Source organism: Dendropsophus ebraccatus, chromosome 4 (genome assembly GCF_027789765.1).
Source record: "Dendropsophus ebraccatus isolate aDenEbr1 chromosome 4, aDenEbr1.pat, whole genome shotgun sequence".
NCBI lineage: Eukaryota > Metazoa > Chordata > Amphibia > Anura > Hylidae > Dendropsophus > Dendropsophus ebraccatus.
In genome coordinates this window covers 95,871,547-95,888,488 of record NC_091457.1, presented here as the reverse complement: position 1 = coordinate 95,888,488, position 16,942 = coordinate 95,871,547, and the positions used below count along the sequence as shown (strand labels likewise).

The window sequence follows — 16,942 nt, the reverse complement described above, 5'->3', positions numbered from 1 at the left end:
ATAACTGCATCCCCTGCTGAACGGACCCCAGGACAGATCTTGGATTAAAAGTAGCTATCTGAAGGTACAAGTGGTTTGGGGGGGGGGGGGGGGTTCAGATTGTGGGTACAGAATCGCTTTAAACACCTCCAAGGGTGTCAAAGTTGCTGCCCTCCAATTCTCATCATGCCTGGATAGCCAAATCTTTAGCTCTTCACATATGATGGAAATAGTCGTTTTGCAACAGCTGGAGGACTGGTAGTTTAACCCCCCCTGCTCTGCTCTTAGGACTTAAAAATAATACATATAAAGACAGAGAATCTATCTTAAATGATCTCCTGCTCACAGGTTGTGCTACTACTAGGACCCCCAATGATCAGCTGTAATCTGGGGTGGGAATCCACCAGCAAGTGTTTACATCCCTGCAGCACCACCACATAAATATGATACAGTTTATATTGAAACCATTATAGCCACGACAGATGTGCTGCGTCCACAAACTCTTTTTGGATAATAACATTTTTTTTTTCATGTGGGTTTAGGCACGTATTCTGCACCAAAGTCTTTGTGAAATCTATAGTATTTAGTGATGAGCGAGCATGCTCGTCCGAGCTTGGTACTCGTTCGAGTATTAGGGTACTCGTTACTCGGACGAGTATCTCGCGATACTCGAGAAAATCTCATCATCTGTTTCCTGTGAGTTTGGGCGCTATTTCTCAGCCAATAAACATGCAGGAGACTCTTTGGTGCATCCTGCGATCACGTGGGACCCATACATGTTGATAGCAGCGATTGGTTGGCCAGATCACATGACCCTGCCATATAAAAATCGCGGCTGGTAGTGCTCGCTTCAGACGCATGCAGAGCTGCTGCTTCTCAGGGAGAGCGTCAGTGTAGGATTTAGCGTTCCAGTAGGCAGGGTATATACTATCAATACAAACAAACAGCCCTTTTCAGGCCTTAAAAGCGTTTTTAATAGTATTACTACAGACTGCTGGCTGGGAGTTGCAGTGCTGCTACCACGATTTCACCAGCACACTGGTGATCGGCTGCTGGCAGAAAGGGGACATTAGTTGTTGCATACACACCCCTAAGAAGTGCTCAGTGTACTCTTTTTTTTATTTTGGGGCCGGTGGTCCTGCTGTAATACACTGTATTGCTGGGATTTGTAGTACATCCTGCATAGAACTTCACTGCTCATTGTAAGGGGGTGTCAGAGAGTGTGTGTATAGTTCCGACCAATGCCAGATTGTACCGTACAGCCCCCCCTAAACTCGTGGGGACTACACTGTATTGCTGGGATTTGTAGTACACCTGCATAAAACTTCACTGCTCATTGTAAGGGGGTATCACAGCGTGTACCTAGGTCCAGCCAGTACCAGATTGTACCGTACAAACTAGTGGGTACTACACTGTATTGCTGGGATTTGTAGTGCACCTTTATAAAACTTCACTGCTCATTGTAAGGGGGTATCACAGTGTGTATCTAGGTCCTGCCAGTACCAGATTGTACCGTACAGCCCCCCAAAACTTGTGGGAGCACAAGTATTTTTCCTGATTTCTGTATTTCATACGCAAGGCCTATCTAAGTTCCATACTGTGCAGTGTCCATAAAATGGTGAACCCCAGGGCTAAGGGTCGAGCGCTTGGGGTTCCAAGTGATGCCGTTGCCGGAGGCCGTGGTTCAGGGCAGGGTGACACAGCAGCACCTGTTGAGGAGGTAGCAGTGGCACACCGCAGACGTCCACTCCCTAGCATCTTTGCCCAACTTACGTGGTCTCATGGTAGACCAATATTGAAACCGCAGCAGTGTGAACAGATGATGACGTGGATAGTGGATAATGTGTCCAGTAACTTATCCACCACCCAGTCTTCCACGCAGTCCAGCCACGCTACCCAAGGGAGTGGAACCCTTGCTCAGCCTCCTCCCCCACAGGCTGGCCCCCCAGGGAAACAAGGGAATCAGATCCACCACCCCCATGCTCCCAGGAACTCTTTTCTGGAGCCTTCCCTGAGTCAGAGCAACTGGAGCAGTCGATCTGTCACGATGCCAAAGCTATGCAGCTCTCACAGTCAGTGGGTGATGAGAGTGGGGACTTGCAAGCGGGGTTGGAAGAGGTGTCTGATGATGACGATGAGACCCGGTTGTCAGACAGTGAGGTTGTTGTCATGGATGTAACTCAAAGTGAGGAGGAGAGTGAGGAAATGGAGGAAGAGCTGGTGGATGAGGACGAGGTGACTGACCCGAGCTGGGTGGATAAGCCTAGTGAAGACCGTGCTTCTGAGGGGGAGGCAAGTTCACCAGCAGGACCGGTTGGAAGAGGAAGAGGGGTGGGCAGAGGGAGAAGCAGTGGCAGAGCGAGTAGATCAGCAACTGTTTCACGGAGTCAAACTCCCGTGGCCAGGGCTAGATGTTCCCAAGTCTGGAGGTTTTTTAAAGAAATTGCGGATGACCACCGGACTGTAGTGTGCAACATGTGGCACGCCAGGATCAGCAGGGGAGCCACCACTACCAGCCTAACCACTACCAGCATGCGCAGGCATATGAGTGCTAAACACCCCAGGCCGTTCAGTGACTGCAAGTTGCACACCTGCTCCTTCCCCTGTGTCACGTACTGGCTCTGTCAGTCCCCCCGCCCAGGCCCCAGGCACAAGGGCCCCAGGCACAAGGGCCTCCCGCCCTACACGCACCCCTTTACCTCCACTATGCTCCACACCCTCCAGCAAGGTGTCCAAGCGCAGCGTTCAACTGTCCCTGCAGCAACTGTCCCTTGCCTCCATGTTGGCTACTGCTGGGCCTTCACTGGCATCCATGTTGACTACTACTGTGCCTGCCCTTACCTTCCTTGTCTTGTCCATTTCAAACCATATTATCTGAAGGGTGTCCTATGCCATTCTTTCACCAGTAACTTCTACCTTTTTTAAATGTTGTAGCCATTTTTTTTTTTTTTTAATTCTCAATTGTATTAAATTTTCCAAACATTTAACATAAAAACAGCAGTGTAAACCACACCCCTTAGGGTGGAACAGTACTTTTGATAAAAGGAACCCAATTAAACCACAACAACAAAAGCATCTGATATTTATGGTAATAAAGAGGCAATTTACACCTCACAGCTCCCTATAGGGGAGATCTTGCATGGGTGAGAGAGAGCCTGGAGCACACAACTGCTCAGGCGGGGACCAAAAAGGGAACCACTAGAGGGGACCGCTAGAGTAGAAAGCGAAGTTAAGGGAGCGAAAGAAGAAAGAATAAGAGGGAGAGGGTAGGGAGGGGGGGGGAGAGGTAGGGCCGCTCCCCACTGAGCCAGAAGGGTCCTGTACTCATCCGTCTCGGTGAATTGGTCCCAGTGGAGCCATGTCCGAAAAAACTTTGCGTTATGTCCGTGTAGCTGGGCCGTAAGCTCTTCCATATGTTTGATGTCCTCAACTTTTCGGATCCACATTGCTATACTGGGAGGATCAGGACGGCGCCAAAGGGCCGGGATACAGGCTCGTGCAGCATTGATCAGGTGTTGGAGGACAGAGCGTCGGTAGGACTTGAGAGGGATGTCCGCAATATGCAAGAGAAAAAGCGCTGTGGAAAAGGGGAGCTGGCGATCTGTGAAAATAGAGGAGATACGCCACACCTCCTTCCAGAAAGGTACCAGTACGAGGCAACTTCAGAAGGTGTGTAAAAGAGTGCCTTCCTCGCCGCAGTTTCTCCAGCACAGTGGCGGAACATCCGGTGGAGTCGAGTGGGAACCCGATACCAGCGTGAGAGTAGTTTGTAGCCCGTCTTTTGGAGGCGCGAAGAGATGAAACTGGAGTGGGTACAGGTAAGAACCCTGTCGACCTGGGCCGCCGAGAGGGAAATATCTAAGTCTTCCTCCCAAGCAGTGAGAAAGGGGGTGGCGGTTGTTCCGGTGGGGAGCCCAACAGAGTGTATAGGAGAGAGAGGGAGTGTCTGAGTGGACCAGAGCCCAAGCAGAGGGTTTCAAAGTGTGTGGAGGGGTGAGCGAAACCAGAAGGGTTCGGTAGCGAGCAGAGGAAATGGTGGAGTTGCAGTGCCCTCCAGAACCCCAAGGGAGCCGGGTCCAAGAGGTCCCTAAGGTCAGTAAGGGATCGCCATGCTGAGCCATGAAGGAAAGCGGTGGCTCGGAAGGAGCCAGCTCGCGACCAGGTTCGGAAGACCGGGTCCTCCAAGCTGATCGAAAAGGCAGGGTTGCCCAAGATGGGAAACGGGGGAGGGGGAAGCCAGTGGAAAGGTGCTTATGGCACATCTTCAGTGTGGGAACAATAGTGGGATGAGAGCCGGCAAAACGCGCAGAGGCTGGGATCCACAGGGCTGCCAACAGTGGGATTGGGGAAATCGTCATTTACAGGCCGACCCACAATTAAGTGGGGGCGTGGCGGTGCCAATCGAGTACCCGAGTAAGGTGTGCAGCTACATAGTATTGGTAAAGATTGGGAAGAGCCAGACGTCCTTTTGCTTTCGGACGGTATAAGATCGATTTGGCGAGACGAGGTGTTGTAGCCGTTTTTAAGGCAGAATTGACCACAGCAGTAATGGACATCCATGTTGACTACTGGTGTGCCTACCCTTGCCTTCATGTTGGCTACTGCTGGGCCTTAACTGGCATCCATGTTGACTACTGGTGTGCCTGCCCTTGCCTCCATGTTGGCTACTGCTGGGCCTTAACTGGCATCCATGTTGACTACTGCTGACTACTGGTGTGCCTGCCCTTGCCTCCATGTTGGCTACTGCTGATCCTGCCTGGCCTCCATGTTAACTACTGTTGCTCCTGCCTGGCCTCCATGTTGGTTACTGTTGCTCCTGCCTGGCCTCCATGTTGGTTACCGTTGCTCCTGCCTGGCCTCCATGTTGGCTACTGCTGCTCCCGGGAGTTCTCTGTGTGCTCAATGCCATGCAGTGTTTGACCTAATTTTGGGGAGGCTCACTTGCTTCCTCACTCACTTTTAATGGTTCTCTGTGTGCTCACTGCCATGCTAGGTCTTGTATAATTTTTGGAAGGCTGACTGGCTACCGATTCTACCTTGTTCACTCTGTCCTCACCGCTATGCTGTGACAGGCTGAATTTTTGGCTGGTTCATGATATGCTACCTCTGTTTTAATGGTTCCCTGTGTTCTCACTGCCATGCTGTGTCAGGCTGAGATTTTGAGTGGTCCCTATGACTACCTCTGTTTTAACCAGGCTGTTGCACAGAATTAGGCATAATGCTGCGATTAGGCAGCCTCAGAGGCATGCATACATGCTGCTCCTGCTGTTTCCTGTCCATTTCCGTTGTGTTTCCATCAATTTCTGAGGTTGACAGGTTTTCACACGACCTTCCCTCTACCGAACTTGAGTCTCCTACAAAAATGCCCGAGTCTCCCATTGACTTCAATGGGGTTCGTTACTCGAAACGAGCACTCGAGTATCGGGAGATATTCATTTCGAGTAACGAGCACCCGAGCATTTTAGTACTTGCTCATCACTAATAGTATTGTATCTGATGATGTGATCTAATGGAGACCCCCTCCCTGAATAGATGCTGCAGCCATTCTCATGGTAACGCACCTCAGGAAATTGGCTGAGCCTGGTGTTAACACTGCAGCAGGAAACACTCACATGAATCTTATCTCCTGTATATTTAATTTTCCAGTAAGTGATCTCCTGGCAGACGCTGCATTTCTCTAAGCTTCTGCTGAGATTAGTTACAAAGTTAATATCTCCATGTCTGCAGAAGAGTAAACTAAGGAAGACTATGGAAATGCATTGTGGGTATGTTACACAACATGCTCCGCCTGCTTATTGGGGTCCAGTAACACACTGCTGACTACTTGTAGTAAAGTTACCTGTCGTTTTATTTTCTGACCCTGCTGTAACAGATACTATCTCTCCATATGCACTGACTTTCTGCTGAGCTTATGCTTGCACACAGTATCCAATCAGAGAAGTGGCAGTGTAAGGCAAGGGGCAACCACAGCCTGGGCTTCTGATCAGACAGCAGACATCTTAGTGAACCTGAGACTTCACTAGATATTGTGTAGAAAAAAAAATATTGCAGTTACTGTAAGTACCTCTCAGCAGTTTAAGATCTTTCTAATAATTGTGTTCTATAACTGATTCTGCAACATTTCTGCTTTTTTATTCTAATGTATGTGTACAGAAGATCAGAAAAATAGAGATGATCTGCATGAGCCACGCTACCCCCAACACTGGTACATGTTGTGTTAAAGCAGGGATGGGGAATCTGTCAGATGGTTTCATGTAATGTTACATGTGATGAGTGCAACTCGAGCATGCCCGAGTCCAATCGTGTGGCATTTGAATACCAGTGGCTGACGAAGTTGGACGCAGTCCTAGGGAGTCCGGCAAAACATGGACATGGTCATAGGCTGTGTCAATGTTTTACCAGACTCCCTTGGGCTGCATCCAACTTTTTCAGCCACCAGTGCCAAATGATCAGACTTAAAGGGAACCAATCACCGGAAAAACGCATATAGAGCTTTTGAAATGTGCTGTTAGAGTACACAGCACACTTGCCACACGTGTTTCCATAGCCTCCGTGCCTTCCCCGTGTAAGCCGCAAAGTAACTTTATAAAACTGGCGCCCTGTATGCTAATTACCTGAGGTAGTCACCTGGGCGGTGTTCGGCTAGCAGGTAGTCACGGTCCCCTGGGCGTTCTTCCGCTGTAATCACGCCCCTCTGGGCGTGATTCAAATGGCCGAGTGGCTGTGACATTCTGATGCCGGACGCCGCCGCACATCCGCAGTGCAGCCGCTTCCATTCCGGCGGTACTGCGCCTGTGCAGAATAGCCTCGAATAGCCTGTTAGCCGGAGTTCGAGGCTATTCTGCACAGGTGCAGTGCAACCGGAATGGAAGCGGCTGCACTGCGCATGTGCGGCGTCCGGCATCAGTGCGTAAGCGCGCCGACGTTGGGCACGGCGCGCTCCCGAGTGACGCCACAGCCACTCTGCCATTTGAATCACGCCCAGAGGGGCGTGATTACAGCGGAAGAACGCCCAGGGGACCGTGACTACCTGCTAGCCAAACACCGCCCAGGTGACTACCTCAGGTAATTAGCATACAGGGCGCCAGTTTTATAAAGTTACTTTGCGGCTTACACGGGGAAGGCACGGAGGCTATAGAAACACGTGTGGCAAATGTGCTGTGTGCTCTAACAGCACATTTCAAAAGCTCTATATGCTTTTTTCCAGTGATTGGTTCCCTTTAAAGCGACTCTGTACCCACAATCTGACCCCCCCCCCCCAAACCGCTTGTACCTTTGGATAGCTGCTTTTAATCCAAGATCTGTCCTGGGGTCTGTTCGGCAGGTGATACAGTTATTGTCCTAAAAAACAACTTTTAAAGTTGCAGCCCTGTGCCCAACAGCCGGGGCTTAGAATGATTATGCATTAGGTTGGCACAACCTCTCTGTCTCTCCTCCCCGCCCTCCTCATCATTAGGAACGCTCCAGGCAGATTGTCTTCTATTCATCAGCTGTGTGAATACTGAACATGGTCTAGATCGTTAAGGCATCGGTGCAATGTTCAGAAAGGAGAAAATGTTCCAGTGGCATTCATAATGATGAAGAGGGTGGGGAGGAGGGACGGAGGGGTGGTGCAAAGTTAGGGCACAGATACTCTTAGCCGCAATGCGCAGCCGACAGCTGATGACTGTGTACAGAAAAAATAATAAGCTATACATACCTTTCCGCGCTCCCTTTGGCCTGCTCCCCCCTTGATTGGCAGAGTGGCCTGTGACTTCAGACACTGCCGGCAGCGTGCCGAAGCTAGCAGGACATAAGGGAGCTTGGAGAGGTAAGTATAGTTTATCACTTTACAAGGGCTGCTCGGCCATATATTGGCTTAATAAGCAAGCCAAAATAGAATCAATGGAGCTGCATCATAGAGGGGCGAGGGTTTCCTCCCACTGGGGGTGGGCCGCCTCCAGTGCTTCATGCCCAGAAATAGAACGGCGGCGTATAGGGAAACGGGCCATGTTTCAAAAAATAGGACAGCGGCATCGGCTTCCCTACACTGGCGCCATTCTATCTACGGGAAAATCTTAAAGCAAATGTACTGATGGTACATTCGCTTTAGCTCACTGTAAAGTACTGTTCTGACTGGACAACCCAACTAACTTTTATAAAAGTAACATAGTATAAGGCCCAGTAATGTGGCAGATGGTGATGGTTTCATTTGTTTGCATTGTGGTCCAGGTTTGTAAGATGTTTACAGTATGACCTGTTAAGGTTTTCTGTCCTTTGACGGGGCTGTTATCAAACGTCGCTGTGTTACAATCTCTACCCTCTGAAGACCTTCAGAGCTGTTAAATTTTAACAGAATATTTTGCTCCCTATTTCTCAATATCCAGGCTTATGTGTCAGGAGAGAGACAGAGGTAAGGCATTTATCGGGGGACGCGTGGAGTTACTGTAAAGATGTGTCTGCCTTCATGATTGAATTTCTCACTATTTACCTTCAGGGACATTATTGGACCTCATGGCGTACGCCTCTGTACACATTGAGGGGTGCACATACAATGTTATTGCAAAAAAATCTCATGACTAAGTGTCACTGTCATTTACATTTTTTTGCAGAAATCAATAGTCCAGTCGATTTTAAGAAACTTTGTAATTGGGTTTATTAGCCGAAAAATTCATTTTTATCATGAAAAAGCAGTTTGAAGCTCTCCCCCCAGTCTTAATGATTGTCTATGAAGAGGGCAGGGGTTGAGGGAGATGAGGCCACAAAACAGGACAACAAAGAGTTAAGTTACAGTTACATCAATGGGCTATCTTCTCTGAAGTCAGCACTGACCTCTCTGAACTCTGAATACCGTCTTTCGCACAGGTCCTGCGTGACTTTTGTTATCTGCTCTCTGCTGCCGACTAATCTCCCTCCTCCCTCCTGCGCCCTCCCCTCTCCATAGGTTACACAGGGCTTGTTTGATGTAAGACAGTCGAGATTTCCTGATAATTAGCAGTGAATGAGAGAGAAGGTGGGGGGCATCTGGGAAAAGACTTTTTTGAATGCAGATAATGGCATATTTGCCCAATTGCAAAGTTTCTTAAAATCACCTGTACTATTGATTTCTGCACACAAAAAATATGACAGTGACACTTTAAGGCTTTGGCAGGGCCGCTCAAGAATATTCACAATTTTCCCTAAGCCACTAGAAATGAGCGCAGCTTGAGCATGCTCAAGTCCGTCTGAACCCAGAAGTCTCAGCATTTGATGACCGGTGGCTGAAGAAGTTGGATGCAGACCTGGGGCTGCGTGGTAAACATGTATACAGCCTATGGCTAGGTTCACACTATGTAAAAATGACAGCCGTCTTTTTTATATTAATAGTCTATATGCAAATAACAGCTGTGTTCTTTTAAATAATGAACATTATTTTCACAGTGACTGCTGTCATTTTTACATAGTGTGAACCTAGCTATAGGCTATTTCCATCTTTACCAGGACTCCCTAGAACTGCATCTAATGACTTCTAGGTTCGGACGGACTCAAGCATGCTTGAGTTGCTCTCATCTCTATAAGCCACTTCTGTCCTGGCTGTGTGCCTAAAGCCATTGACTTGTAAGAAGGTACAACTTCTGACAAATCTGAGGTCCGAAACATGGCAAATTAGGTTTTCATCAATATTTCAGTACAGTTCCATACAGCTTTCCCTCAACCCTGATCAGTCTCCCTGTCCCAACTTCTGAAGAACAGCCCCAGAGCATGATGCTACCAGCGCCATGCTTCACTGTAGCGATTGTATTGGGCAGCTTCAAAAATCTGTCAGATAAATCTGTTTGTGTAAACGCACCATTAGGGCTCTATTACACCAAATGATTATCGGCCATACTTGGCCTATTACCGTCCACTCCGGCTGATAATTGTTTGGTGTAATACTGCCTGTTAAAAGACCATGAACAGCTGACATGCACAAAATTGGCTGATCGTGGTCTCTCAACAGGTTGAAAAATCACGATAAGGACAGCAATGGTCTGTTGTACGTTGTTCTAAGGATGGTCTGGGCAGCCAGTCTTGCTGCTGCCATATATCCTGTTTTACAAGACCTTGTCAGTATACCCTGATGCCATATCCCCCCGTGCCATCCTGTATGATCATCATTACTGGTAGGGTGACAAATGTAGTGGTGGTATATTGCAGCACATCATTACCAGCAATGCCATCCGCCTTGCTCTTTTCATATACATTCCATTAACAGTGCATTTCACAATGTAAAGTATCTGAATATATATATCAGTGCCAAGTTTCCTGTAACGCAATGAATGAGTAATGACTAAACAGGCGGATCCAGCAGCGGGGCGTAATGGGATTACTGCAGCTGAATGAAAAAGAAAAAAACTTTCCTGTGTTCCCTGCAGTTGTGGTTCTGAGGCAGCCGATTGGTCTAGAGGTGGCTGCTCTATTCTGCGGTCAGAGGACTACAGCTCTGCTGCCAGGTGAAGTTCAGCAGACTAGGAGGGGGACATGTGGAATCCACAACACTCAGGTGAGTGACCTCTCTGCTTTCTCTACTGTTGTCCCAGCACAGACAGGAGAGATTTGTGTGTCTATAGGTAATAGCTACAAACATCCCCCCTATACAAAGCCTATCATGTAACTTTATTATAGGCAATACTGTCTGCTAAATTGCTGTACCTAATCTTATCATGTATGTGATATTGTATGCTTAGCTGTATAGCTATCATACTGTCTGCTAAGCAGCTGTATCTAACCCTATTATGTCTGTTGAGCCAATGTATCTATCCTTATTGTGTGCTACTGTCTCAGAGACCCATGCACTACTACATCACCCATCATGTAAAATAGCTGTATAGGTTTTCCTGGTACACTTGTGATTTATCATCTCTTATATTAGTGTGAGCTTCCTTGTTGCACTATTGGCAGTCAACATTTTTTTTTGGAATCGTCAATTGGGGGGGGGGGGGGGGGGGGTCCCGGTTCTGTGCTGCCTAAGTGAAGCCTCCCTCTGCCCCCGCCTGTGTTCCCCTTTGCTCATTCAGTAAACATTCAGCATATGATGAAAAGAAAAGTGTTACAGGAAACTGACAATGTGTGCAGAAAACACACAGAAGCGGAGGGGTGTATAAAGACAGTGCTGAAGCTAGCGTGCTGAGGTTTCTCGGCTGTAACTTTATTTTTAACAGAATCTGTAATTTCCTGTGACTATGTATCTCTGTGTGTCTGGAGCCTGCAGTCAGTTCTGCCTTCTGTCCCTGTAGCCACCCTCTTACTGCTTGTCTCCTGGCCTGCCTGGTTGCTGTTTTACAGGGTCTTTGGGACAGAAGAGATGAAGAGAGTATGACAGCATGGGCCTCCATGTCTCCTGTCTGAAAGGTAAGAAATAGCGCAACTCATACAGCAGACTATGCAGATGCAATCTATAGGAGCCAGATCACCCTGATGGCAGCTCATAAACAAACTTGTGAATCCTTTTATTAGGCTGCTATCACTTCAGAGTACTCAATAACTGGCGTCACATTGATGCCTATTGGAGATACACTCACTAGAGCATGCTCAGGTCCGTCCAAACCCAAGTGTCCAGCATTTGATTACCAGTGGCCGCAGAAGTTGGACGCTGCCTGGAAAACATGGATACAGCCATAGGCTGTATCCATGTTTTCCAGGACTCCTTAGGGCTGCATGCTCGGGTTTGGATGGACCCCAGCATGCTTAAGTTGCACTAGACTCTATTGCCTATTAAGAGACAGTTTGAAAGTTCTTTTATGACGTCAACAAGGATTTTTTTTTACAGGGGCAGATAACTGATGTCTACTGACTATATAGGGATTGATTGTCACTTCTTAAAAGGATTCTTCACTTGACCCAATTATTGGGAGTGAATTGAAGATGTGCTACCAACAAATCACATTTTTGTGCTGGCCTAAAAGTCATGATCAGCCGTCAAATAAGTGTTGGTTAGGTGGCTGATCATTGTGCCTCTTACACAGGGCAGTAATAAGCCTACTAAGGACTTTAGGCCCCTTTCAGATTACCACCAAGTAGAACATTCACCAGGTGCACGCCTCACCGGACTGGACCAACCATCCATCTAGTGATCCAAACAGGACTTCCAATAGAAAACGTGTTTTAATCCACACGGCAATGCTTTGCGTGTGGACTAAAACATGTTTTCTATTGGAAGTGCTGTCTCCTCTCGTATTTTGGATTACCATAAAATATAGTCCACAATTACCCACAGTGTCAGAACCATTGTATTCTATGAGCCAATGTACACGATACCATAGTCTATGCATCTGTCCAGAGCCTGGCTGGCAAAAGTCTGGGCTCCTAGCCTTGTATTGGCCTCACAGTATGTCATCGCAGATGGTCCATGGATGACACTCCATGGACCATTTGTGCATTATGGCCCAGAGGTTTTACAGACCTCAAAACCACTATGGGCATGTACAAGAGGTCTTAAAGTCAGATACCAGAAGGACCAGGAGTCTGCAGTACTACAGTATTAAAGAGCCAAGTGTATGATCTGTCTATTTGATGGACGTTAGGGCCCTTTTACACGGAAAGATTATCTGACAGATTATCTGCCAAAGATTTGAAGCCAAAACCAGGAATGGATTTGAACATTGGAGAAATCTCAGGCTTTCCTTTATTACCTAATCTCTGTTTATAGTCCATTCCTGGAATTGGCTTCAAATCTTTGGCAGATAATCTGTCAGATAATCTTTCCATGTAAAAGGACCCTTAGGATGGTATTACACGAAGCGATTATCGTTCGAATAATCGTTCAATCGGTCGTATTTGAACGATTATCTTTAAGTGTAATAGTAGACAACGATTAAACGACGAACGATTGGTCGTTGGTCGTTTAATAGGTTTTGAATCTATTTTTATCGTTTGTCTTTTACACATCGTTCGCACATCGTTCGTTTGAATAAGATGTTGTTAGCCGTTCCCTGTTCATTCGCAAATTGAAAGAGGAGTGTTCTTGAATTTTGTTGCTCCAATATAACCGATAATCTTTCCGTGTAGTAAAACGAACGATTATTAGGCAACCGCTATTGCGATCGTTGGAGATCGTTTATCGTTAATCGTTAATTGAAAAAAATCGCTTCGTGTAATACCACCCTTAGATAGGGATTCACATCACTCCAACAACTGATGCATGGATAGAGTTCCACACCTAAAATGGCTTCCTGGTCAGAAAAATGTATTGTCTGCAGTCAACAGACTGTGAGATATTTTGGTTCTTTATTAACATCTTTCTCTAGCAAATGGATCACAACCTTGCAGAGAAACAGAAAAACAGTACTGGCAGTATAGAAAGGTAGAAACTGTACTGTAGTAAAGTGCTGGTGCTCACAGCTCCCTACCCCCTGCAGCAGTTGCTGCCATTCCATACTGCAATCCTGCAATCTGATTGTTTCAGGAAGGTCTAAATAAACATCTCATGTTGGGTCTGTGGATGATGTTAGATGGAGGGTAACAGAAGGAGAATTACATAATAGAAGGAGCTGGGTCCCTATCAGCACAGAGTATTTCAGGAAAGGAGCGGGCAGATGATGTGGGGGGCACAGAACAATGGCAGCAGGGTCCCCCTTAGCACAGTGTATTTCAGGAGAGTTGTGTGCAGATTTATAGGAGGTCACAGCCTGAGTGTTTCAAAGTGTTAAAAAGTGGGGCCCAGCAGTAACAGAAGGAGATTATACAATGACATTTTCACTGTTGTCGATGCTTGGTAACAGATATAGGTTTTTCCATTGTATGGTGCGGGATCATGTGATGTAATCAAATTGAAATAGATTGGCAGATATCTATTGCCTGACTGTCTGAAGGTAACCACATCACAGAAGCCTCTGTCCCTCCACCTCTGTGTGAATGTGGGGGCGAGGAGATTGTCAGTAACATGGAGGAAACTTTAGTAGTTATTTTACTTCTAGTCAGGTGCTTTCTTGTGTTTTCCACTCGACTTCCTGTGGGAGGTTGGTAGATATCAGCGGCTGCTCTGTGTGGGACATCTAGTGTCATAAATCATCCGTATACATAAATATATACACACCTGTATATCCACCTATACTGCTAAAGACTAGGGTGGTGTCACACAGTCACACACAGGCTGCCGGAGCCTGTTCTGCTCATTGTTTATTTGGATTACTTCTTATTCATATGCACACTTCATGTGGCTCAGGGCCAGGACAGAGATTGCTACCTGCTTAGGTGACAGGGATTCTCAAAATTAGATATATTGTAAAAGATCCTCAGCTCCAAGAGGTCAGTCTCTCTCTAAAAAGAATGGAGAAGATTTATTAAGCTGTTTTAGGGCTTGTTCACATGGCTAATAGCCATGTAGGTTTTCTAGCGGAAACTGCACTGTAGGAGGCAGGGAACCACGCAGACAAGAAGTGTCATATTACTTATTTTCCGTGCTGTTATGCATTGAAGTTCCTATAAGGGTACAAACACACACACCGTATACGCAGCAGATTAGATCTAAATAACTGAACACAGCATCAAATCTGCACCATCAAATCTGCTGCAGATCTGCTGCGTATACGGTGTGTGTGTTTGTACCCTAAAAGTCAATGGGAGCTTCTGGGCTTGGCTGCCCATGCCGACCGCAGCACTGCACTTGGGACGCATTATACCCAAGTGCACAGGCCCCTATAGTTAGATTCTCTTTGTTGCCCGTAGCAACCAATCACAGCTCAGATTTTATCTTTCCTGCTTAATATAAGAAATTACAGCTAAATTAAGGGCAAAAAAAACTGTTTTTATTAGACAGTATATATAAATGTACCCAGTACTGACAACACAACCATTACTATGACAACCATAATGTCTTCTCTTGTGTCTACAGGAGTGCAGATCTGTAATACCAGGGAGGATGCTTCTAGAACCTTCCCCAGAGGACACCTGAACGTGCCTGACATCATCGTCACACCTCCCACCCCGACAGGAACCTTGAATTCCAAGACAGCAGTCCAAAAGGGCCACCCGACCTCCCCGGTGAAGAGCCGCAGCTGATGGGGAAAGGCACCATTAAGGCAGAGACTGTAGGGAAAGAAATCAGAACACTAAATCCTTTTACAGACTAACAAAGAGCTATAGCACACATACAAATAGATACAACTGTACTGTGCAAGTTCAGATACATTTTATATAATTGTAAAAACATTATAATGATGTCATCACCATTTTGTATAAGTGATGGAACAGCCATACACTGGTCAGTAGGCCCTTTGCCTAGAAGCATAAGCTTCCAGTCCATCCTTGTTACAGGGGTCACCAGACGACCCGAAGGAATTCTAGAACCTGCTTTACTGATCATTAAAATGTGAAAACTGTCTTTCAATATCATCTCTGTGTATGGAGATCAGATGATCCAGGCCCAAAGCCTGAGGCTCTGCTGCTGAGAGACTCAAATAACAGCAAGTCTGCTTGTCAGTTTTAATGGAGAGCTGTGTGGATCTAGATCACCATCTGTGGCAGCCCAGTGGGAGCACAGATGGTGCAATAGGGTAGGAGGCCTATTGGATCGCTGGTCCTCATGCCAGTCACAGTCCGCGCCACACTGGCTACAATGGCTTCTACAGGGTCTTCCCACGCTATGTGGACAAGCACTGTGACAAGGATGCTACACAAGTGGTGGTGCTTATGTTTCCCCCGGGCACACTCTCTGTAGTGTCTGGTGTTTATGGGTGATAAAATGCAGGGATAAGACCAAACACAAAGGAAGCTTAAAGGGAATATGTCAGCTGTAATTCACATTCCAAACTGCTGACACTGTTAGCTAGCTGTTTGGTCATGGAGACACACGGCTCATTCATATAGCCAGCTGTGCTTCCAAAATATAGAAAAATGCTTTTATACTGTGGCACAAAGAGAGCCCAGGAAGGGTCAAGAATGGGAAGGGGGGGGGGGTACAGCTTGGTTCACTTCAGGAGTTGAGGAAAGCCTCCTTGACTCTTTTTTTATAGAATAAAAGAATAAAACAATAGCCGCTTTTCAATACGGCCGCACAAATAATTGACTTGTTCACACAATGTATGGCTGTTCAACAGCCATACATTGCATAGACTTCAATGATGATTTGGACTGCAGGCACACCCAAGTGTGCCCGCAATCCAAATGAAATAAAAAGATGTTCCTGCGGCTGATATGGAACATCTAAAACAATGGCTGTTGTTTCACACTGCCAACAACTGCTGCTGTTAATACACTATGTGAACATGGCCTAAAAATCATTGGGCGTCATTACATGTAATAGCAATGCAAGGACTGTGTAACCCCCCCCCCCCCCCCCCCCCAAATGTATGCATATCTCTTCATGCTCCCCGGTGTCCCTCTTGCTTCTGCCCGCCGTCCGCAGCAGCCACTGGAACTTCTGGGCTGGTCTCTGAAGTGACAGGCAGCTCAGCCAATCACTGGCCTTAGCACCGTCCCATCTCAGCCACACCAGGAGCGTAGAAAGACGTGTATAAGGTTTATTTTACACTAGGGGCAGGGGCTGCACAGACATCGCTAACAATGTCCGCACAGCCCTTGCTGCACGATTTTCACCGTCTCTTGTTTATATTAGTGATTAGGCCTTGTAATATGGCTCTAAGGCTTCCAAACTCAGCACTTTGAAGTGTTCAGTGTTCCTTACTGGCTGAGCAGGCATTCCTGAGCCCAGGTCCTGGTGTTGCAGGGGGCTTGTGGGGTCTGAGAGCAGCGCTGTGGGGGCATGGGGATGAATATGTATGGATTCTTATGTTACACCCATTCCCTGCCTGCTTCGGATTTTTTTGTTGTGGATGGAGTTCTCCTTTAATAATGCAGCAGATTCCACTATTATGTACCAATAAAATTGGTGTATACAGCCAGAATTCACAAATAGGTAACTCCCAGTGGCGTAGCTACCATAGAGGCAGATTATGCAACTGCTATGGGGCCCATGTGCCAGGGGTGCCTTGGCCCCTCCAGCAAGATGTGGTTAACCTACGGCTCA

At 47.0% G+C, this 16,942-nt stretch overlaps 1 long non-coding RNA gene across 1 annotated transcript; it reads left to right on the top strand.

Annotated features, from left to right (window-relative positions):
• The first annotated feature begins 8,327 nt into the window (after positions 1-8,327).
• LOC138788449 (uncharacterized) lies at positions 8,328-15,298 on the top strand. Its single transcript, XR_011362606.1, has 4 exons — positions 8,328-8,371; positions 10,353-10,480; positions 11,263-11,328; positions 14,810-15,298. It is a non-coding gene; the product is annotated as an uncharacterized lncRNA (long non-coding RNA).
• The last annotated feature ends 1,644 nt before the right edge of the window (positions 15,299-16,942 follow it).